The 21114-nt window shown below is 38.2% G+C and overlaps 1 protein-coding gene across 4 annotated transcripts in view; it reads left to right on the forward strand.

The window, feature by feature from the left end:
- The window catches only part of ANKHD1 (ankyrin repeat and KH domain containing 1), a 114439-nt gene that overhangs the window by 966 nt on the left and 92359 nt on the right, over positions 1-21114 (forward strand). The window lies entirely within an intron of this gene.

Consider the following 21114-nt stretch of genomic DNA (forward strand, 5'->3'; position numbering starts at 1 on the left):
ATCACGTGAGTCTTGCGCCTGGAACTTTGTGTGAAGTTAGACAGGAAAAGAAAGTTCCAGTGCATCTTTGAGCTTCGCAACAGCTGGATAGCTGAACTCTGGAGATTTTTAGGCTTGGAGAAGATGAGGCCCTGTATGGACACCTTTTGCAGTGAGGGAAATTTGTTATCAGGTCCTTAGTTTCTTTTAACTCTTATACTGGGCCTTTTTAGGTCTAGGCAACCTAGAATGGTAGGCATCAACTTTTGGGCTCTAGAGCAAAAGGAGATGTTTTATATCTGGACTTTTTTCCCTTGACTTTCGCTTGGTTATAGTACTGTCTTGTGATGACTATTGTTCTAAGTGCTCAGAGTATTCTATTTTGGTTCTAAGGTGCCTGGTTCACCCCCTATGACATTTTAACCTCCGGTGTTGGTCTTAAAGTACAGGGATTTCTATATATGTACAACTATCCTGGCTTTTGTATTTGAGAGGAGTAAGGAGACACTGCATTTGTGGGTTGTAGAATACATTTAGTGCACAGTCTTGCCATTCTTGGTCTGAACAGGAATTCCTTTAGATTTAAAACCTTAGTATATTCTAACCTCAATATTTTGCTTTGGAAAAAACTGTGTGGGTTGTAAAGGAGATAGTTCCTTGAATATCTGTATCTTTGAATTTCACTATAAGAGAAATAACTTCTAAGCCAAGGTGGGATAGGATTTTATTTGAGTAGGCAGTTAGGGAGAGACTCTCTGGAGCACTTCCACTCCTGGTCTTGTGTAAGGCTTTCATTTAGACTTTGAATGAAAATTGACGAGAGATGAACCTAGAACACATTTACCTTTTACCTAGGAAATAAAGTGGGAATATCTTTAGGCTCTAAAAGATTAGAGTCTATTTTTCTTTGAAACTTCTAAGAGAGACTGAAAAGGTTTGCTTTGGTCTGGATGTGATAGAAGGATGATGTCCTTGATTTTCTGGACCATTTTTGCATAATTGTCATTGATGAGATGAAACATCACACATTTGTTTTTACTTCAGTAGTATTCTTAAATTTCTTCAGAGGTAGAGTGCTAGTGAGCTTCCGAAGTTATGGATCTAACTCTATGGGCTCATGTGTTATATCTGGGTAAATGAGCTTTTGAAATAACCATTTATGTGAGGCTTGTTTGCGCATCCATATGACATGGAGAAGAAATTCCTGGAATATCTACTGTCTGTTGTATATTATGTGTAGTAGGATATAGTCTATACCTTTGTGAGTGAAATGACCTTTTTTTCCCAAGCAAATTTCTTGGATTTTCTTTTCTCTCTGACAAGATGAGTGTCTTCTCCCATATTATTAACTTTGAATTTCCAGTGTGAAAAGACCATACATAATATTCTTCAAAAAACACTCACCCAACTGGCATTTGATGAATAATAATAGAATCTTTATTTTCATCATACCTAGATGTTTTAGAACCAAATATTTAGAATGTAGACATTCAGAGAGATGGGTTGGTGTGTAGTTTGAGAGTGAAGTTTGTCTTGTTCCCTGAATGGGGCAGGACTAGGTGAGAAATGAGTAAGAAATGTGGAGGTCCAGTGCATTTGCTCTAGAGTTAGTTGAAATTCTGTACTTTTGGTATACAGAAATGTAAATACTTTAAGGACCTCTTTTCTATTCATTATCAGAGCCTACAGCTGAGAAAAAACAAGGTACTTTCCCTCGCTGGCTAAGTCAAAACACCTTTTAGTTTGAAGAAGGGACTTGGATCTTTTTGTAAATTTTTTATATTAGAATTGTGCTAGCTTAGGGAATGTCACCGTTTGGGATATTTGGTTCTTGTTGTTTTAAACATTGGGGTGAATACCTGTTTTGTATTTCTTCAGGCATGCTGAGCATGTTCCTTAGCTGTCCAAGGCCTTGAATAGAAGAGTCAGAACTTGCATTGGATTATTTTGAAATGTACCCATTTTTCAGAATAGAAGTCAGGTTGAAAATTCTTTAAAAATCTCTTTTTAAATGTTAACTTTAGATTTGTAGTCTTTTTTTTTAAGGTAAAAGGAAAATAAAATTCCTAAAGAATGGATTTTGGTGAGGTTTATGATCTTTAATCTTTTGTCTTAAGAATGTATGCATATACTGTATGTATATGTGTGTGACATCTTCCTTTTAAAATTATAAAAGTAATATAGTCCTATGGTAAAAAAGTTCAACAGTGTAGATAGTAGATATAAGATGAAAAGTAAAAGTTCTTTTCACCCCTACTGACCCTTCAAATCCCACTCTTCAGAGATAACCAGTATTGAAATTTTTCTTTTAGAAAAATTTCTAGGCCTATATAGGCCTATATGTATATGTATACATGTTCATATACACACTTAAAAGATAGATATCCTATCTTGAGACAGGTGCTATATTTACAATTAGTTAAAAGCACATGGAAATTGTGTACAACATTTTATAGCAAATTATAGCAAAAGCTTTGTAGGGGTTTTTTTTTTCCTGAAGATTATGTTAAAGAGTCAAAAGCACACACCATACAGAGGGTCCATTCTGATTTTCTCTAATAGCAGATGGATCATTTCCTTTAGGGTTACCTATGACCTACTATCTAGATAGAGCAAAGTTTCTCAACAGCAACATATCGACATTTGGGGCCAGATAATATTTTGTTGTGAGGGGCTCTCCTGTGCTTTAGCAGCATCCCTGGCGTTTACTCACTAGGTGCCAGTAAAACCCACCCAGTTGTGACAGCTAAAAATGTCCTTAGACAAAGCCAAATGTCTTGTGGGGCAAAGTCACCCCTGGTTGAGAATCACTGGTCTAGAGGCCCACTCTTATCCGGGATGGCAATTTTGTCATGAATACTCTGTATTCAAAGTTCAGGTAAACAAGGTGAGTCACTGCTTTTAATAGCATCTCAGGGCTTATGCTCATAACCTGAACAAGAGAGAAATTGAAAGAGGGTACGGACAGGTGTTCTATTTTTTTTTAATTTAATTAATTTAATTTAATTTATTTATTTTTGGCTGCCTTGGGTCTTCGTTTCTGCGGGGGCTTTCTCTAGTTATGTTGAGTGGGGGCTACTCTTCGTTGCGGTGTGTGGGCTTCTCATTGCGGTGGCTTCTTTTGTTGCGGAGCACGGGCTCTAGGCGCGCAGACTTCAGTAGTTGCGGCAGGCGGGCTTAGTTGCTCCGTGGCATGTGGGATCTTCCCGGACCAGAGCTCGAACCCGTGTCCCCTGCATTGGCAGGCATTTTTTTTTTTTTTTTTTTTTTTTTTGCTGTACGCGGGCCTCTCACAGGCTCCGGACGCGCAGGTTCAGCAGCCATGGCTCACGGGCCTAGCCGCTCTGCGGCATGTGGGATCTTCCCGGACCCGGGCACGAGCCCACATCCCCTGCATCAACAGGCGGACTCTTAACCACTGCGCCACCAGGGAAGCCCTGGCAGGCGTATTCTTAACCACTGCACCACCAGGGAAGCCCCGGACTGGTTTAATGTTGTAAATTTTCCATGGTAAATTTATAATTTTAGGAAACTTAAAATGCTGTATTGTTTTTGAAAAACTCTTTTATTGTCCATGAAAATGAATTTCTAAAAATCCTTTATGGGGACTTTGTTCAAGGTAGAAAGGCTTTACTTCATAAATTATCATCAATAGTGATAAAATAGGAAATATACCTTGGCATTCTAGTGAGCAAATTTTGGAGACATAAAAATGTCGATTGAAGGAAAAATTACATGTTATTACTGTAACAATTTTAAAAAATTTATTTATTTAATTTATTTTATTTTTGGCTGTGTTGGGTCTTCACTGCAGCGAGCGGGCTCTCTCTTGTGGTGAACACGAGCCACTCTTTGCTGCGGTACACAGGCCTTTCATTGAAGTGGCCTCTCCCGTTGCAGAGCTTGGGCTCCAGGCACACAGGCTTCAGTAGTTGTGGCACATGGGCTCAGTAGTTGTGGCTCACGGGCTCTAGAATGCAGGCTCAGTAGTTGTGGCGCCTGGGCTTAGTTGCTCCGCAGCATGTGGGATCTTCCCGGACCAGGGCTCGAACCTGTGTCTCCTGCAGTGGCAGGCAGACTCTCAACCACTGTGCCACCAGGGAAGCCCCTGTAACAATTCTTTATATTGCATGAGCATCAACCTTGCACAAGTTTCATTCTATAAAGCCTTAAGACTTTACATAAAATGATTCGTTGGTGAGTATGGTTATATGGATGGTGGGTCGAAACAGAGTTGATTAGGTATGGGTAGAGGAAAACCTTTTTGTGAAACTCGAAGTATGTAGAGGTTTTCTTTTGGTTATTTAGTACATTTTCATAGGTGATTTACATTTGTACAGTTCATAAGACTAATATAAAGAAGGCAAATAAAGTAAAAAGTCTTGACCTTACTCCTGCTCCCAAGTATCCTGCCCTTTACACTTTAAATTATTTATTTATTTATTTATTTTCGGCTGCGTTGAGTCTTTGTTGCTGCGCACGGGCTTTCTCTAGTTGCGGCGAGCAGGGTTAACTCTTTGTTGTGGTGCGTTGGCTTCTCATTGCAGTGGCTTCTCTTGTTGCAGAGCACAGGTTCTAGGCACATGAGCTTCAGTAGTTGTGACTCGCGGGCTCGGTAGCTGTGACTCACGGGCTCTAGAGCGCAGGCTCAGTAGTTGTGGTCCACGGGGTTAGTTGCTCCGCGGCATGTGGGATCTTCCCGGACCAGGGCTCGAACCCCTGTCCCCTGCATTGGCAGGCGGATTCTTAACCACTGCGCCACCAGGGAAGTCCTCTCACTTGTTTCTACTTTGAGATAATGCCCTTCCTACTCTTATGAAATTAATTTTTAAAATAATCGTGTTTGACGAAATATCAAATTGGAAAGTTCATGTTAAGACTCTGGGTAAAGCCATAACAGTCTGGGAACCATTGATCTGAATGACTTGCTCAGGATCACACAGCTAATTTATAGTAGAAAATAGGTTATGTGACTGCCATTATAGTTATCTTAACTGCTACATTGTCCTGCTGTTTCTCTTCTGATGCATGAACTTAATTAGTTGCTTAGGAAATGCCTTCTCAAACTAGCATTTAATCCGTAGTTCACCTTGTTGGAAAACTTTTATATTATGAAATTGGTGACTGCCATGTAGATCAATCAGTATATTAAGAAGGCAGTCAGGGACTTCCTGGTGGCGCAGTGGTTAAGAATCCGCCTGCCAGTGCAGGGGATACAGGTTCAATACCTGTTCCGGGAAGATCCCACATGCTGCAGAGCAACTAAGCCCGTGCGCCACAACTATGAGCCTGCACTCTGGAGCCCGCGAGCTACAACTACGGAGCCCGAGTGCAACAACTACTGAAGCCCATGCACCTAGAGCCCGTGCTCTGCAACAAGAGAAGCCACCCAATGAGAAGCCCACGAACCGCAAGGAAGAGTAGTAGCCCCCGCTCGTGGCAACTAGGGAAAAGCCCGCGCGCAGCAACAAAGACCCAAGGCAGCCAAAAATAAAAATAAATAAATAAAATTTAAAAAAATTATTAAAAAAAAAAGGCAGTCAAAGGTGTGCCATTGAGTATTGGAGGAACACTACTTTAAGGTAATTTTGTAATTGCACTTAAACTCGGAAAGTTTAGGTCTTATTATTCTTCATTTTAAGCGAATTAAGAAGTATAAGAAGTACCAGTATAGAAAGGCATTTAACCAACTTTGCCACTATGGGAAACATTGGTTTTAATTTGTAAAAATTAAAATCTGTGTGCTATTCTATTGGTAGTCACTTATAGTGTATGTTTCCTATGAATAAAGATCATTTGCCTTATGATGATTGACTGGTTTACCTTTTTTCTGGTCAACTTTACCTAAACCAGGAGGAAAGTAAAGTTGTATATAAAGCTTTTTTTAATTTGATAAGCTGAAATTTAGCAACAGTTTGTCAAAGAACACATTCTGCTCTTCCTCCGCTATACATCCTTCTGTTCTCACAAAGTTTTTCCCTTAATGGATGCTGTTTTCATTAGTAGAAAGAGTTTTTTTGTTTGTTTGTTTGTTTAAAGTAGATATCCCACTATATCCTAGTGGTTTGATTCACTGCGTTAGTTTGCAATTTTGAAAAGAAAAAGGCAAGTACACTCCCAGGGATTAGCCCCAAGAACCAAAGAGTTGAACAGGAGAACAGTTTATTAAATTGTCAAGTTTTGATGCTTTGTAATGAGGACAGTTAGGTTGAGAACAATTTTTTAAAATTGTGGTAAAACAAGGATAACAAAATTTACCATTTTAACCATTTTAAAAAATTGTGTTAAAATATACATAACATAAAATTTACCTGTTTGTTTTGGCCATGCCGTGTGGCATGTGGGATCTTAGTTCCTCGACAAAATATTGAACCCTCACCCCCTGCAGTGGAAGTGTGAAGTCTTAACCACTGGACCGCTGGGGAAGTCCAGAATTTACCATTTTAACCATTTTAAAGTGGTTTTAAGTACATTCACATTGTTGTGCAACCATCACCACCAGCCATCTTCAGAACTTTTTCATCTTCCAAAACTGAAACTTTGTACCCATTAGACAGTAATGCCCTGTCCTTCCTTCTCCAGCCCCTTAGCAACCACAATTCTACTTTCTTTCTCTATGATTTTGACTACTCTAGGTATCTCAAATAAGTGAAATCATACAATTTTTCTACTTTTTGTGACTGGCTTATTTTACTTAGCATAATGCCTTCAAGGTTCATCCATGTTTGCAGCATGTCTGACACTTAGCTGAATACTGTTCTATTGTATGTGTATACCATATTTTGTTTATTCATTCATCTGTTGATGGACACTTGGTTTGCTCCTCTGCCTTTTGGCTGGTGTGAATATGCTGCTGTGAACATAGGTGTATAAATACCTGTTCAAGTCCCTGCTTTTGCTTCTTTTCTGGTATATACCCAGAAGTGGGATTGCTGGAACATCTGTTAATTCTATTTTTAATTTTTTGAGGAACCACCATACTGTTTTCCATAGCAGCTGTACCATTTTACACTCCCACTGGCAAAGCACAAGGATTCTGATTTCTCCATATTCTAGCCAATACTTGCTTTCTATTTTTGAGAATAGCCATCCTAATGGGTGTGGGTTTGATGTTGAATATCTTTTTCATGTGCTTATTGGCCATTTGTGTATCGTCTTTGGAGAGATGTCTATTCAAATCCTTTGGCTCTTTTTTTTTTTTTTTTTTTTGGCCACACTGCCCAGCTTGTGGAATCTTAGTTCCGTGATCAGGCAGGGATTGAACCTGGGCCCGTGCAGTGAAAGCGCCAAGTCCTAACCACTGGACCACCAGGGAATTCCCCCTTTGCCCATTTTTAATTGGGTTGTTTTTTCATTGTTTAATTGTAGGAGTTCTTTGGATGTTAATCCCTATCATATGTATAATTTGCACACATTTTCTAACATTCCATTGGTTGCCTTTTTACTCTGTTGTCCTTTTGTGCTTAAAAGGTTTTAGTTTAGATGAAGTTCAGTTTATCTGTTTTTTTCTTTTACTGTCTGTGCTTTTGGTTTCATATCCATAAAGTTGTTGCCAAATCCTATGTCATGAAGATTTTTTCCCAATGTTTTCTTCTAAGAATTTTATCCTTTTAGCTCTTACATTTAGGTCTTTGAGCCATTTTGAGTTAACTTTTGTTTTTGGTGTAAGGTCAGCGTCTAACTTCATTCTTTAGCTTGTGGATATCCAGTTTTTCCAGCACCACTTGTTGAAAAGACTGTAATTTCTCCATTGAGTGGTCTTGGTATCTTGGTTGAATTGAATTGATCTTATATGGGAAGGTTTTTTCTGGGCTCTCTGTTCTATTCCATTGGTGTACATGTCTGACTTTATGCTAGTATCTCACTGTTTTTATTACTGTAGCTTTAGTAGTAAGTTTTGAAGTCAGGCAGTATTAATCCTCCAGCTGTGTTCTTTTTCAAGATTGTTTGACTAGCTAGGGTTCCTTGAGATTCCACGTGAATTTTAGGATGGGTCTTTGTATTTCTGTAAAAAATGCTGTGGGATTTTGATAGGGATTGCATTGAATCTATAGATTGCTTTATGAGAACAAGTTTGAAAACAAATCTTACATAATTGTTTCACCACAGTAGATATTAGCAAATCAAAAAGCTTGAGACTGACAAAACATTTGAAAGCTTCTATGACAGGAGGAGACTGAGCATTCACTGATGTCCTCCCTGAAGCCATTGAACCCAGTTCACATGGAATACTGTGCTCTAAGTAGATGTTTCTTTTTTCTTTTTCTTTTTTTAAGTCTTTATTGGATTTGTTACCATATTGCTTCTGTTTTATGTTTTGGTTTTTTGGCCACAAGGCACGTGGGATCTTAGCTCCCTGACCAGGGATCGAACCTGCATCCCCTTCATTGGAAGGTGAAGTCTTAACCACTGAACACCAGGGAAGTCCCTAAGTAGATGTTTCTGTAATATAATCGTTATTTTTTCCCTGTTTGTCCTCATATTGACTAATTTGTGATTGATCATGATGCTTCATATGTTGATAAAATGCTAGGAAGAATACTTTTTATGCTTTTTATCACTAGAGATGGGATGAGTTCCATTTCGGAAAAATTGTCTCAATCTGGTATTAAATCTAGATAAATGAACCTGCAGTATTTTCTTTAATGATGTAGAATTTAAAAGTTTTCACATAGGCATTTTATGAAATCTGAGTCAGAAAATAAAGGTTTGGCCATGTCAGTTGATACCTTGAGTGGTACACTTTGAAAGTACTTCCAGCACTTACCAGCTTCTAATTGATTTTCTCCTCGTGTTTACTTATTCTGCTAAATCTCTACATTTCTATTTTGGCCTTTTAAAAATTGTACAGTTGATAAATTCAGTAACATATGTGACACAGACTGTCATTATCAAAGAGCAAACCCCCAAAGGGGCAGTAGTTCAATTATATTGGATATATTCTCTCTTTTTTTTACTACATTTTATTTTGATATAATTTCAAACTTACTGGAAAGTTGCAAGAATAGTACAAAGATCTCCTCCCATATATCCTTTATCTAGACAGACCAATTTTGTTCATTTTGTCCCATTCCTCTCTCTCTCGACAAACAAGTAATTTATTTTCTGAATCATTTGAAAGTAGACTGCATACATCCTGTCTCTTTTACCCTTAAATTCTTTAGTGTATCTTTCCTAACAAGAAAGGCATTCTCTTACATAACCACAGTGTATTTATCAAAATAGGAAATTTAATAAATTTCTGAAGTATTTTTCAAATTCAAATAACTAAAGTTAAAAAAATTGAAATAGAATTCACATAATATAGAATTCACTCTTTAAATTGTACAATTCAGTGTTTTTTTAATACATTCACAAAGTTGTGCAACCTTCACCGTTATCTATTTTAAAAAATTTTCATCACCCCCAAACAAAACCTTGTACCCATTAGCAGGCATTTCCCATTCTGTCCCTGCAGCCTTTGGTAATCACTTTCTGTCTTACTGGATTTGCCTAGTCTGGGCATTTCATATAAATGGAATCATACAATATGTGATCTTTTGTGCCTCACTTCTTTCACTTAGTATATTGTTTTCAAGATTTCTACATGTTGTATCATGTATCAGTACTAAATTGGAATAATGTGTTTTGTGGATATACCACATTTTGTTCATTGGTTGATGACATTTGGATTATTTCCACTTTTTTTTTTGCGATACGCGGGCCTTTCGCTGTTGGGGCCTCTCCTGTTGCGGAGCACAGGCCCAGCGGCCATGGCCCACTGGCCCAGCCGCTCCGCGGCATGTGGAATCCTCCCGGACCGGGGCATGAACCCGTGTCCCCTGCATCGGCAGGCGGACTCTCAACCACTGTGCCACCAGGGAAGCCCCTACTTCCACATTTTGACTATTGTAAATAATGATACTATGAACATTTGTGTACAAGTTTTTTATGACGATATCTTTTCAGTTCCCTTGAGTGTATACCTTGGAGTGGAACCTTGATCATATTATAACTCTGTTTTATTTTCTGAGAGACCACCAGGCTGTTTTCTGTAGCAACTGCATGATTTTACATTCCCAGCAGTGTATGAAGGTTCCAATTTTTCCACATCCTTGCTAACATTTTTTTTTTTTAATATCCATGCTAGTGGGTATGGAGTTTTTGGTTGGTTTTTTTTAAAAAATAAATTTATTTATTTTTGGCTGCCTTGGGTCTTTGTTGCTGTGTGTGGGATTTCTCTAGTTGTGGTGAGCAGGGGACTACTCTTCGTTGCAGTGCGCAGGCTTTTCATCGTGGTGGCTTCTCTTGTTGCAGAACATGGGCTCTAGGCATGCGGGCGTCAGTAGTTGTGGCATGTGGGCTCAGTAGTTGTGGCTCGTGGGCTCTAGAGCACAGGCTCAGTAGTTGTGGCTTGCGGGCTTAGCTGCTCTGCAGCATGTGCGCTCTTCCCAGACCAGGGCTTGAACCCGTGTCTCCTGCACTGGCAGGTGTATTCTTAACCACTGCACCACCAGCAAAGCCCCTGGAGTTTTACCTCATTGTGACTCTGATTTGCATTTCTCCAATGACTAATGAAGTTGAGCATCTTTTCATGTGCTTGTTGTCCATTTGTATGTCTTTGGAGAAATGTTTATTCAGATCTTTCTCCTATTTCTTGCTTGGGTTGTCTTGTTATTGTTGAATCATGTTTGTTGTTTGTTTTTAGGAAAAAACATGTATTCTGGATACATACCAGTGCCTTATCAGATACATGATTTGGAAATATTTTCTCCCTTTCTGTGGGCCATCTTTTCGCTTTCTTGATTGTGCCATTAAATTTTATTTTTTTAAGTTTTTAAATAAATAATTTATTTATTTTTGGCTGTGTTGGGTCTTCATTGCTGCACACGGGCTTTCTCTAGTTGCAGTGAGCAGGGGCTACTCTTTGTTGCGGTGTGTGGGCTTCTCATTGCAGTGGCTTTTCTTGTTGCAGAGCATGGGCTCTAGGTGCGTGGGCTTCAGTAGTTGTGGCACACGGGCTCAGTAGTTGTGGCTTGCGGGCTCTAGAGCGGAGGCTCAGTAGTTGTGGTGCACGGGCTTAGTTGCTCCGTGGCATGTGGGATCTTCCCGGACCAGGGCTCGAACCCACGTACCCTGCATTGGCAGGCAGATTCTTAACCACTGCACCACCAGGGAAGTCCTGTGCCATTAAATTTTAAATTTTGGTTGGGCCCAATTTTTATATTTAACTAGTTTTTCTTTTGTTGCTTGTGCATTTGGTGTCATGTCTAAGAGACCATTGCATAATCCAAGGTTATGAAGATTTACACCTGTTTTCTTCTTTTCTTCTAAGAGTTTTATACTTTTAGCTCTTACATTTAGGTCTTTGATCCATATTGAGATTTTATGTAAGATGGGAGGTAGAGATCTAACCTCATTCTTTTGAATGTGTAGATCCAATTGTCCCAGCACCATTTGTTGAAAAGATACTTCTTTCTCCATTAAATTGTCTTGACACCCTTTTTAAAAATCAGTTGACTTTAAATGTGATGGTTTATTTCTGGAGTGTTTATTTCTATTTTAGTCCACTGTTCTATATGTCTTCTCATGCCAGTTCCATACTGTCTTGATTACTGTAGTTTTTTGTAGTAAGTTTTGAAATTGGGAAGTGTAAGTCTTCCAATTTTGTTTTTTTTAAAGATTCTTTTGGCTATTCTGGGTTACTGGATATGTTTGTGCCCATCATCTGGTCTTCGGAAGAGGTATAATAGAGGGTATTTTATATGCTACAGAATTTGTGGTCACACACAAAAACCACCCCTCCTCCATTAATAATATTCCATTTCTTGAAATTTCTGCCCCTCTTGTATACACTGAAGGTGGATGGTTGGGAACTCTTATGATTTAAACCTGTGTTTGCTAGGCTACCAGAAGAGGAAGTTGTTGTAGTGTTTGTTTGTTTGTTTATGCATCCCCTCCCTGACAAAGCCTGGATATATGTTTGAGAGGAGACAAAACTGAAGAGGGAGGAGGTGATTAGTTTGGGTAGTTGTAGTCTTAAGTACATCTGATGTGGACTATATAGAGCTTGCAAGAAGACTATGGACAGAATTTCTTTTTCCCGGATAATAAACAAATGGATAAGTGGAATAAAATATAAAACATAGCAATTAGAGGTTTTGCATCTGGTATCTTCTAACAATTGCTTAAGAGGTGAGAATTCAGTATTTGAGTAACACACAATTAGCTTGACACCCAAGCTAGTGTTATCACCTGTGTGATTAAACTGCAAAAACAAATCTTGGATGTTATTGCTCAAATGGTCCCAATTATTTTAATTTACTAGTTATTTTGACTCTGAATAGTGAGAATCTGTACTATATTTTAGTACCTGTTTTGCTTGAGACTTGACTGACAAGTTAACAAAGAAAAGTTTATTTTCTTTTAGTTTGAAGAGACCATTATTTAAGGCTATACTTAAATCAGGTCATGTATTTGACCTGTTACCACCCCCCACAAAATTTTGAATAGCATGATAACAGTATCAAAAGTACTTACTACTATGTATTATCTCCTTGTTAATCTGTTGAAAGCGTGCTCTCATTCTCTACAGAGGAAAATCAGTGTTTAGTTTGGGGTAGAGCCTCTTTTTCATGAACTGATATCTTGCATAATAAAATTATATCTTTCAGAGATTAGTGTCCTTGGCACTCTGTTTAAGAATTCTGATTGGTATCGTAGGGTAGATTCCACAATAATTTAACTAGAATCTACTATTTGTTAAGCTTTGTGCTGGGCTTTGGGATTACAAAGATGAAAAAATGTGGTCCCTGCCCTTAAAGACATCAGGCTTTTCAGGGACATGAACATTTCAGAGAATGTGAAAACAAGGTAAATTATTTATTCAAATTATATTTGCCCTTCTAAACTAGTTTTACATAATAACAAATTATATTTGAGTGTTTGTTCTAGGCATGTGTACCTTAATTGCATCACCTCATTTAATATTTTCCTAGTCTTGTGACAGTCCAAGATCCTAAACTCAATATATGGATCATTGCCCTGTGTTAGTTGGATGATCACTGTAAAGGTTGATGTTTGGATGTCTTACTTCAGGAGTTTGATGGACTTTAAGTGACACGTTTAAAGGGGCAGTGATTTAAAATGAAAGGATACAAAGTTCATCAGCATAAGATATTTGAGCAAAACCACAACTGCTTCATTATGTTCTATAAACTCTCCAAGCATGTCCTGCTCCAGAGCCTTTGGCATTTGCAGTTGGCTCTCACAGGAGCATTCTTCTCTTAGATATCCGTGTGGCTACCCTCTCTCACTTATTTTAGCAGTCTGCTAAGAGCCCTTCCTACTGCCTACTGTATGTTCCATAAACATCTCAGATTCACAATTCTAAAACTGAACTCATCACTTCCCCCTCTACGCCTATCCCTTCCCCACCCCCACCTTTGTAAATTGCATTGCCCTAAAACTAGTCAGTGTAGTCAGAAACCTTGAAGCTTGCATCTGCTATCTCTTACCACATACATCCAAACAGGTACTAAGTCCTGTAGGTTCTTTCTTAGCATCTTGTTTGTCTCTTTCTCTGTATTCTCACTGCTTGTGCTGTAAATCAAGTCATCATCTTTCACCTGAACTTATTGTAGTAATCCCTGGCTCTATCTACCTCTGTGATTATACCTCTAATTCTTCGTTTACCCTGCTATCACAGTAAATTCTCTAATGCCAGTTCAATCATGTCACTCCTTTGGCAAAAAGGCTTCCCATTCCTTAGATAAAGAATAAATCAAATTCCTTGGTATGGCATACAAGGTTATTTAGGATTTGGCTTCTGTCTATTTCTATCCTTGCTGTATCCTACTTTATTTGCTTTTTATATTCCAGCCATACCAAATTGCTGTAGTTCTCTGAACATATCAAGCTATTAAACGTCCCAAGTAATTTGCTCTCACTGCTTTGGCTTCTAGAATCATGATAATAATTACTGCATACTGAGTGTTTATTGTCCACTGGACTAAATGCTTACTTTTACGTTCTTAAGTAAACTTTACAACTACCATATGAAGGAAGTGATATTATTCCCAATTTACAGATGAGGAAACTGAAGCTTAGAGACATTGTATAATATGCACAAAGTTGTACATCTAGTGATGGAGCCACGGTTTGAATCAGGTTTCTTGGAACGTAAAATCCATGCTTATAACTACTACTCTACACTGCAGCTGTCACTAATGGCCCCGTTCTCCATCCTGTTGGATACCTTCTTGTTCCGGATCATCACCTCTGATTTCCTTCATTACTACCCCAACTGGAATCGACCATTTCTTCCTTCCTCTGTGTTCCCACGTTGTCTGTATATAACTCCCTGTTAAATAGCATCTGTAGTACTTTATTGCATTTATTTGATTATCTGTCTTAATGAGCAGGAATCATGTCTTATTTATTTTTGTGTTTCCCATATACAGTAGAATGTCTGGCACTTAGTAGGTGCTTATTAAATGTTGGGTTTAATAAGCCAATGTTGACTATATATATAGTGTTTAATATGCTCAGATTACTTGTTAGCCTAAGACAACATAATGGATTTTATATTTTTGTGGAGTAGAGAGTAAGAGTATAGGAACACAAGGTCCTTAGACAAACTGACCTTAATAATAGTAGTAATGGTAATATTAATAGTAATAATAACTAATATTTGTTGAGTGATTACCATATATTAAGCACTGTTGGTACAATTTTAGATATAGTATCTTGCTTAATCATCAATAACCCTGTGATGTAGTTACTACTATTATCCTTATCTTATAGCTGAGGAAAATGAGGCTAACAACGGTAAAAAGAGTTAGCCAAGATGGCACTGTGAACAGTGGGCTAGTGTTCTAAGAGACGTTGCTGTTAGTCATTATCCTCTCCTCCCATTATTGGTATGAATTGGAGGTGTTTGAGTCTCTTTTTAACTTACTAAAATTAAGTATTTCTTTGGTGTGTTTGATGCTTATTTTTTTATTTAGGGTAATGAGCAGAAGCCAGGACTTCTTTCTAACCTCAGTCTTACCCATTTATTATGATAGGGCAAATACAGAATAACATTTCAACATTAAGATTTTCTTGGACTTAATTGCCAGGTTCTTCATTCCTTGTGACTTTCCTAATGAGTATGCGAGGAGTCTTCCCTTTTTTAAAATGTATTGTGGCACAAATTTTGTTGTATGTATGTTGGTTAGAAATAATGTAGTGGTACTGCCAGAAATTACTAAATAAAAGCATGATTTGTCTGTCTCTCTAAGAACTCTGGCAGAGAGGAGTTTGTGGGCTTGATAATCTATTACATTTAATTTAATTTAAAGGTTTTTCCTGACATTGCTCTTATTGTTAAACTGCAACATTATGATGCTTGTAGATTCTCTGTTTACTTCATTGGTTAGTATGCATTTGTTTTAGTCATACTCCACTGTTTAGAAGAGTCACTTAATACAGTTTGGTGTGGTGAAAAGGGTGTGAGCTTTGGAATCTGAAACACATGGCTTCAGATACCTGTGTGGTTATGTGATCTTGGGTAAGTCACTTAACTTTTCTGAGTTTCAGTTAAAATGAAGATGTTAATCTGCTTCACTGAGTAGTAAAGATGATGGAGTGGAATAATATATGGAAAATGCACTTAATGGTAACTATTATTTAAAAAAAACCTTGCTTTTCTCCCATGTTTAGAAACTTCAAAAAATAATAGATTCTGTATTAAAACTATGGTGTAGAAATGAAGTTTTTGTAGTTGACTAAAGTGGAGTTAATTTTCTCCAGCTTTAACTGAGAATTAGGAAAAGCCTGATGGTTCTCTCTTGTGCTGTTTAAACTAATTAACTTCAGAAATCCCAAGGTAACAGTTATGTTTTTTGAGAAGAGGATTGTGGATCTGAAATTGGGCATGCAGTTTTCCTTGTAGAAAGAAACTTGAACACTTTTTACGATGAGGCATATAGCCTTTGCATTCCATTACTTCCTGATGTTGTTGCTGATTATATTGGGCCTTACAGTATCAGCAAAACTCGTTCCTAAATTTATAATTATTTTGGTCTCAAATTGCATCTGTATTACTTTTTCCTTTTGAGTGGATCTTGGAGCATGTTTGTGGTGGATGCAACTGTTGAAACTTTGGAGTACCACGTTTTTTGCAAAAAGGAATTACCATGTCTTTCAGTAATTATCTCTTGGAATGCTGACCCATCCTTTTTGCTGCTCCAAGTAGAAATCAATAGTAAGCTACCTGCATTCTAAAATTGGTATGATTCTAATTTAAAGACTTTGGGTGGGAAAAGGTAAGACATGTTTATCTCTCCAAATGTTAACTAAGAGAGAAGAAAAATAATAGCAAGTACATTTTAAAAATATATATTTTTTAGATGTTTAAATGTTTTATTTGGCTTTTCCTTTTTAATTATCAAGTCTGAATTTCTTGAGGAAGCTTTATTTTTGAAGGTTTATAAGAAGAGGTAGTGAAAAAAAAGGGTTTAGCCTTCCTCTTGAACTTTCTCATAGCTCTGGTTGGAATTCATGGGAGTGATGATGATGATTTTTTTTTTTTTGTGGTACGCGGGCCTCTAACTGTTGTGGCCTCTCCTGTTGCGGAGCACAGGCTCCGGACGCGCAGGCTCAGCGGCCATGGCTCACGGGCCCAGCCGCTCCGCGGCATGTGGGATCCTCCTGGACCAGGGCACGAACCCGTGTCCCCTGCATCGGCAGGTGGACTCTCAACCACTGCGCCACCAGGGAAGCCCAGTGATGATTATCCTTTTTTTTTTGGCTGTGTTGGGTCTTCGTTGCCGTGCGCGGGCTTTCTCTGGAGAGAGGGAGCTACTCTTCATTGCGATGCGTGGGCTTCTCATTGCGTTGGCTTCTCGTTGCGGAGCGTGGGCCCTAGGCGCACAGGCTTCAGTAGTTGTGGCACGTGAGCTCAGTAGTTGTGGCTCACAGGCTTTAGAACACAGCCTCAGTAGTTGTGGTGCATGGGCTTAGTTCCTCCGTGGCATGTGGGATCTTCCCGGACCAGGGCTCGAACCCATGTCCCTGCATCGGCAGGCAGATTCTCAACCACTGTGTGCCACCAGGGAAGTCCCGAAATTGTGGGTTTTTCTGTTGTTGTTTGTTCGTTTGTTTCTTGGTGGAAGTGAGTTTTGGCCAAATCATAGCTAGGTTAATAAATGATTTTTTCCTAATTAGATTTTGGCCAGGGTGACTGAGGTGTTTTGTTTTTTTTTAGGTGGTAATAGCTGAGTCTGTGGTTATTCCCCCTAGTAACTATTGCCATCCAGTGGTTCATTTTGAAATGTCATATGGGACAAAATGCTTGTTCCCCTTTTCCTCCCTTCTACCTTTGTTTAAATTCTAGTTGAAGCTAAAAAACACACTCATTTTTTTTAGAAGAAGGGAGGGAGAAAAAAGACTTTTGAGGGGGAAGACATAAAGAATTTGACTTTAGCGTTTTAGAAGAGGTAACCTATAAGGGAAAAAACAGGTAGTTTTTTGTGGGCCAGATTTCCTCTCATTCTTTTTTCTCCGCGTTTTATTTTTGTACCTAATCAGAAGTAGGAAAAAAATCTGCCATGTTTAAGACTTGAAATAAACTTTTTTGCCATTGGTTAAAAACAGTACCACAATAGGTTGATGTTTTATGTTTGCTGCTGAATGTAGCTGCTGGATAGAGATGAGCTGTGTAACTACCGTTAAGCAATAAGGAAATTTCTGTGATCCTTTAGCTGTATGTAGGAAACTATGAGGCTTATATATTCATTTGCATGATGAAAACTAATTTCATCAGATATAATATTACTTTGAACTTACCTATTATCTATTATTTAGACATTTTTTGGTGTTATATCACTGAGCCTTTATATGAAATGTATGGTATTGGTCTTACTATTTCCATCTTGACTGGCCAGGTACCTTCTGAGGTAATGCTGTTGCAATCGGCATTGCAACAATATGTGTTTCAGCAGGTTTATCAGGTAAGATATTTATGAACTGCCAAAAGCAATCCCCCAAATAGTCCCAAAGTAATAGGCATAACTGGATATTTTATCCTTTTATTGAATCCACATTGAGACAGGCTTTTAAAAGTTTATGCAAAGTAGGACAAAAAAGTATGAGAATTGAGTGCCTTTGGCATATCTGATTGACACAAATGTATTCAAGTCATTTATGTGTATAGTTATGTATAACTCATTCTGGGAACTTAAGATTTTCCCCACAAGTGTTACAGATATTTAAAATTTGATCTTGTGTGTCAGAACTTAAATATAAAATGCCTAAAACTACATTTGAAAATTCAAGTGATTCTCACAAGGAAAAAAAAGTTGTAACTATGTGAGGTGATAGATGTTAACTAAACTTACTGTGGTAATAATTTCATAATATATACTGTTAGCAGTCACTCCCATTCTTCCTTTCCTGACTCTTCAGGAGACCATTAATCTTCTTTCTGTCTCTGGGGATTTGCCTGTGCTGGACATTTCATATAAATGGAATTGTACAATATGTGACTTTTTGTGCATTCTTTCATGCTAAGCATGATATTTTCAACGTTGTCAGTGTTATAGCGTGTGTCAGTACTTGGCTGAATAATATTCCATTGTATGGATATACCACATTTTGTTTATCCATTTACTAATTAACAGACATACGGGTTTTTTTCCACTTTTTGTCTACTATGCATAATGCAGCCATGAACTTTTATGTACAAGTTTTTGTATGAACATGTATGTTTTCAGTCTTCTTAGGTATATACATAGAAGTGGAATTACTGGGTCATATGGTAATTCTGTGTTTAATTTTTGAAGAACTGCCAAACAGTGTCCCACAGTGGCTTCATCATTTATACTTCCACTAGCAATGTACAAAGGACCTTACTTTTTTGAGAGTAGACCATTCGTCACTTTCTAAGTGCATCTTCAAGCCCATTTTTTATTTCATTCCCTTACTCTCCACCCACATGTCTGACCACCTACTGAAATTCTATGCATCCTTCAAAGCCTAGCTCAAATGCTACTTCTTGTACAAAGTCTTCTTGGATTACTGGGGCTGGAAGTGATTTCTCTTTAATGCATATAGTTTTACCATTTATTTCTCTTGGAGGCCTTTTGTGATAGTTGTTGGTGTCTTTGACATTTCTTCTACCACATTTTTATACTCTCTTGGTATTGTACTTTGTATAAAACAGGACTTCAATAAATATTGGAGAATGAATGGGAGAGAATTGGAAATCCTTAACTTGGATTTTTTAAAAGTTACATAATACATGTGATCTGTATTCATCTCTGTAATATGTGTAATACTACATCAGAACAGTGCTGCTTATAAAATAGACATATTAACATCTAAATACCATATTTAATAAATTTCAGAATTTGGAATGGTTTTTATCCTTACAACTGGTAGGTATATGTATCTGCAAATATGTAATATTTTCTTGCACTTGCAACAGGCTCTTTGTTGTACAAGCAGTTACCTTTCAAATCATTTGAAAACTGGTAGTCTACATTTATCTGCTGGCATTGATCTAGAATGACATCTTTGTCTGTAATTATATATTAAAGAATCTGTATTACAACATAGTACATGGCTCAGTGTTACTGGGTCTGAAGTTAAAGATTTATTTTATAAAAATAAAGTACATCACTAGATAATAAAATATTGTTATATCCACATCATTTTAACTTTACTGTCTTTATTAAGATATCTTTATTTGGTCTCCATTGTGAAAATTGATGACCAACTAGTCAAGTATTCCAAATAATGTAGTCCAAATACTGTGGTCCTTTGTTTATTAATTTTTTAGGTAGTATCTATTGCCTAAGAGTTATATGGCCTGTGTTTTTTGGGTTTTTTTTTGCGGTACGCGGGCCTCTCACTGTTGTGGCCTCTCCTGTTGCGGAGCACAGGCTCCGGACACGCAGGCTCAGCGGCCATGGCTCCTGGGCCCAGCTGCTCTGTGGCATGTGGGATCTTCCCGGACCGGGGCACGAACCCATGTCCCCTAAATTGGCAGGCAGACTCTCAACCACTGCACCACCAGGGAAGCCCATATGGCCTGTGTTTGAAACCTGGCTTTGCCATTTATTAGCTGGCAGAAATACTTAACCTTTCTGATCCTGTTTTTCTGTCTGTCTACAAGTATATTAACCTCCCTGATTAGACACTTTTTTTTAATATATAAATTTACTTTACTTTATTTTTGGCTGCATTGGGTCTTCGTTGCTGCCCGTGGGCTTTTCTCTGGTTGCAGCAAGTAGGGGCTGTTCTTCGTCGTGGTGTGCAGGCTTCTCATTGTGGTGGCTTCTCTTGTGGCACACGGGCTCAATAGTTGTGGCTCGTGGGTTCTAGAGCGCAGGCTCTGTAGTTGTGGTGCATGGGCTTAGTTGTTCCGCGGCATGTGGGATCTTCCCGGACCAGGGCTCAAACCCGTGTCTCCTGCATTGACAGGTGGATTCTTAACCACTGCAGCACCAGGGAAGCCCCAGACATATTTATATACTACAGACCTGTATAGGTATATAAATATGTACTCATGATTATATATACATGAGTACTCATATGTTCATGTTTGCATACATATACATACATACTTTTAGCAAAATAAATATCATACTGTTTTAAATCTTGTGGTTTTCACTTAATTTTATGACTGTTTTCTTATGCCATTAAATATGCTTCAAACACATTGTTCTTAATGACTGCATAGTGGTCCATTCTGTGAATATACAAAATGTACTTACCAAATCCCCTATTGTAGTTTTTTTCACTTCATTTCTGGAATTTTAATTAATGCTGCAATGAACATTCTTGCACATTTTTGTCTGGCATTCAGATAATTTTTTAAGGATAGATTTTTTTTTAAATGGAATTACTGGGTCAAAGGGCATGTGCTTTTTAAAAATAAATTTATTTATTTATGGCTGCGTTGGGTCTTCGTTGCTGCACGCGGGCTTTCTCTAGTTGCAGTGAGAGGGGGCTACTCTTCATTGCAGTGCGTGGGCTTCTCATTGCAGTGGCTTCTCTTGTTGCGGAGCACAGGCTCTAGGCATGTGGGCTTCAGTAGTTGTGGCACTCAGGTTCAGTAGTTGTGGCTCTCGGGGTCTAGAGCTCAGGCTCAGCAGATGTGGTGCACAG

The sequence above is a fragment of the Phocoena phocoena genome, chromosome 3 (assembly GCF_963924675.1).
Source record: "Phocoena phocoena chromosome 3, mPhoPho1.1, whole genome shotgun sequence".
Classification (NCBI taxonomy): domain Eukaryota; kingdom Metazoa; phylum Chordata; class Mammalia; order Artiodactyla; family Phocoenidae; genus Phocoena; species Phocoena phocoena.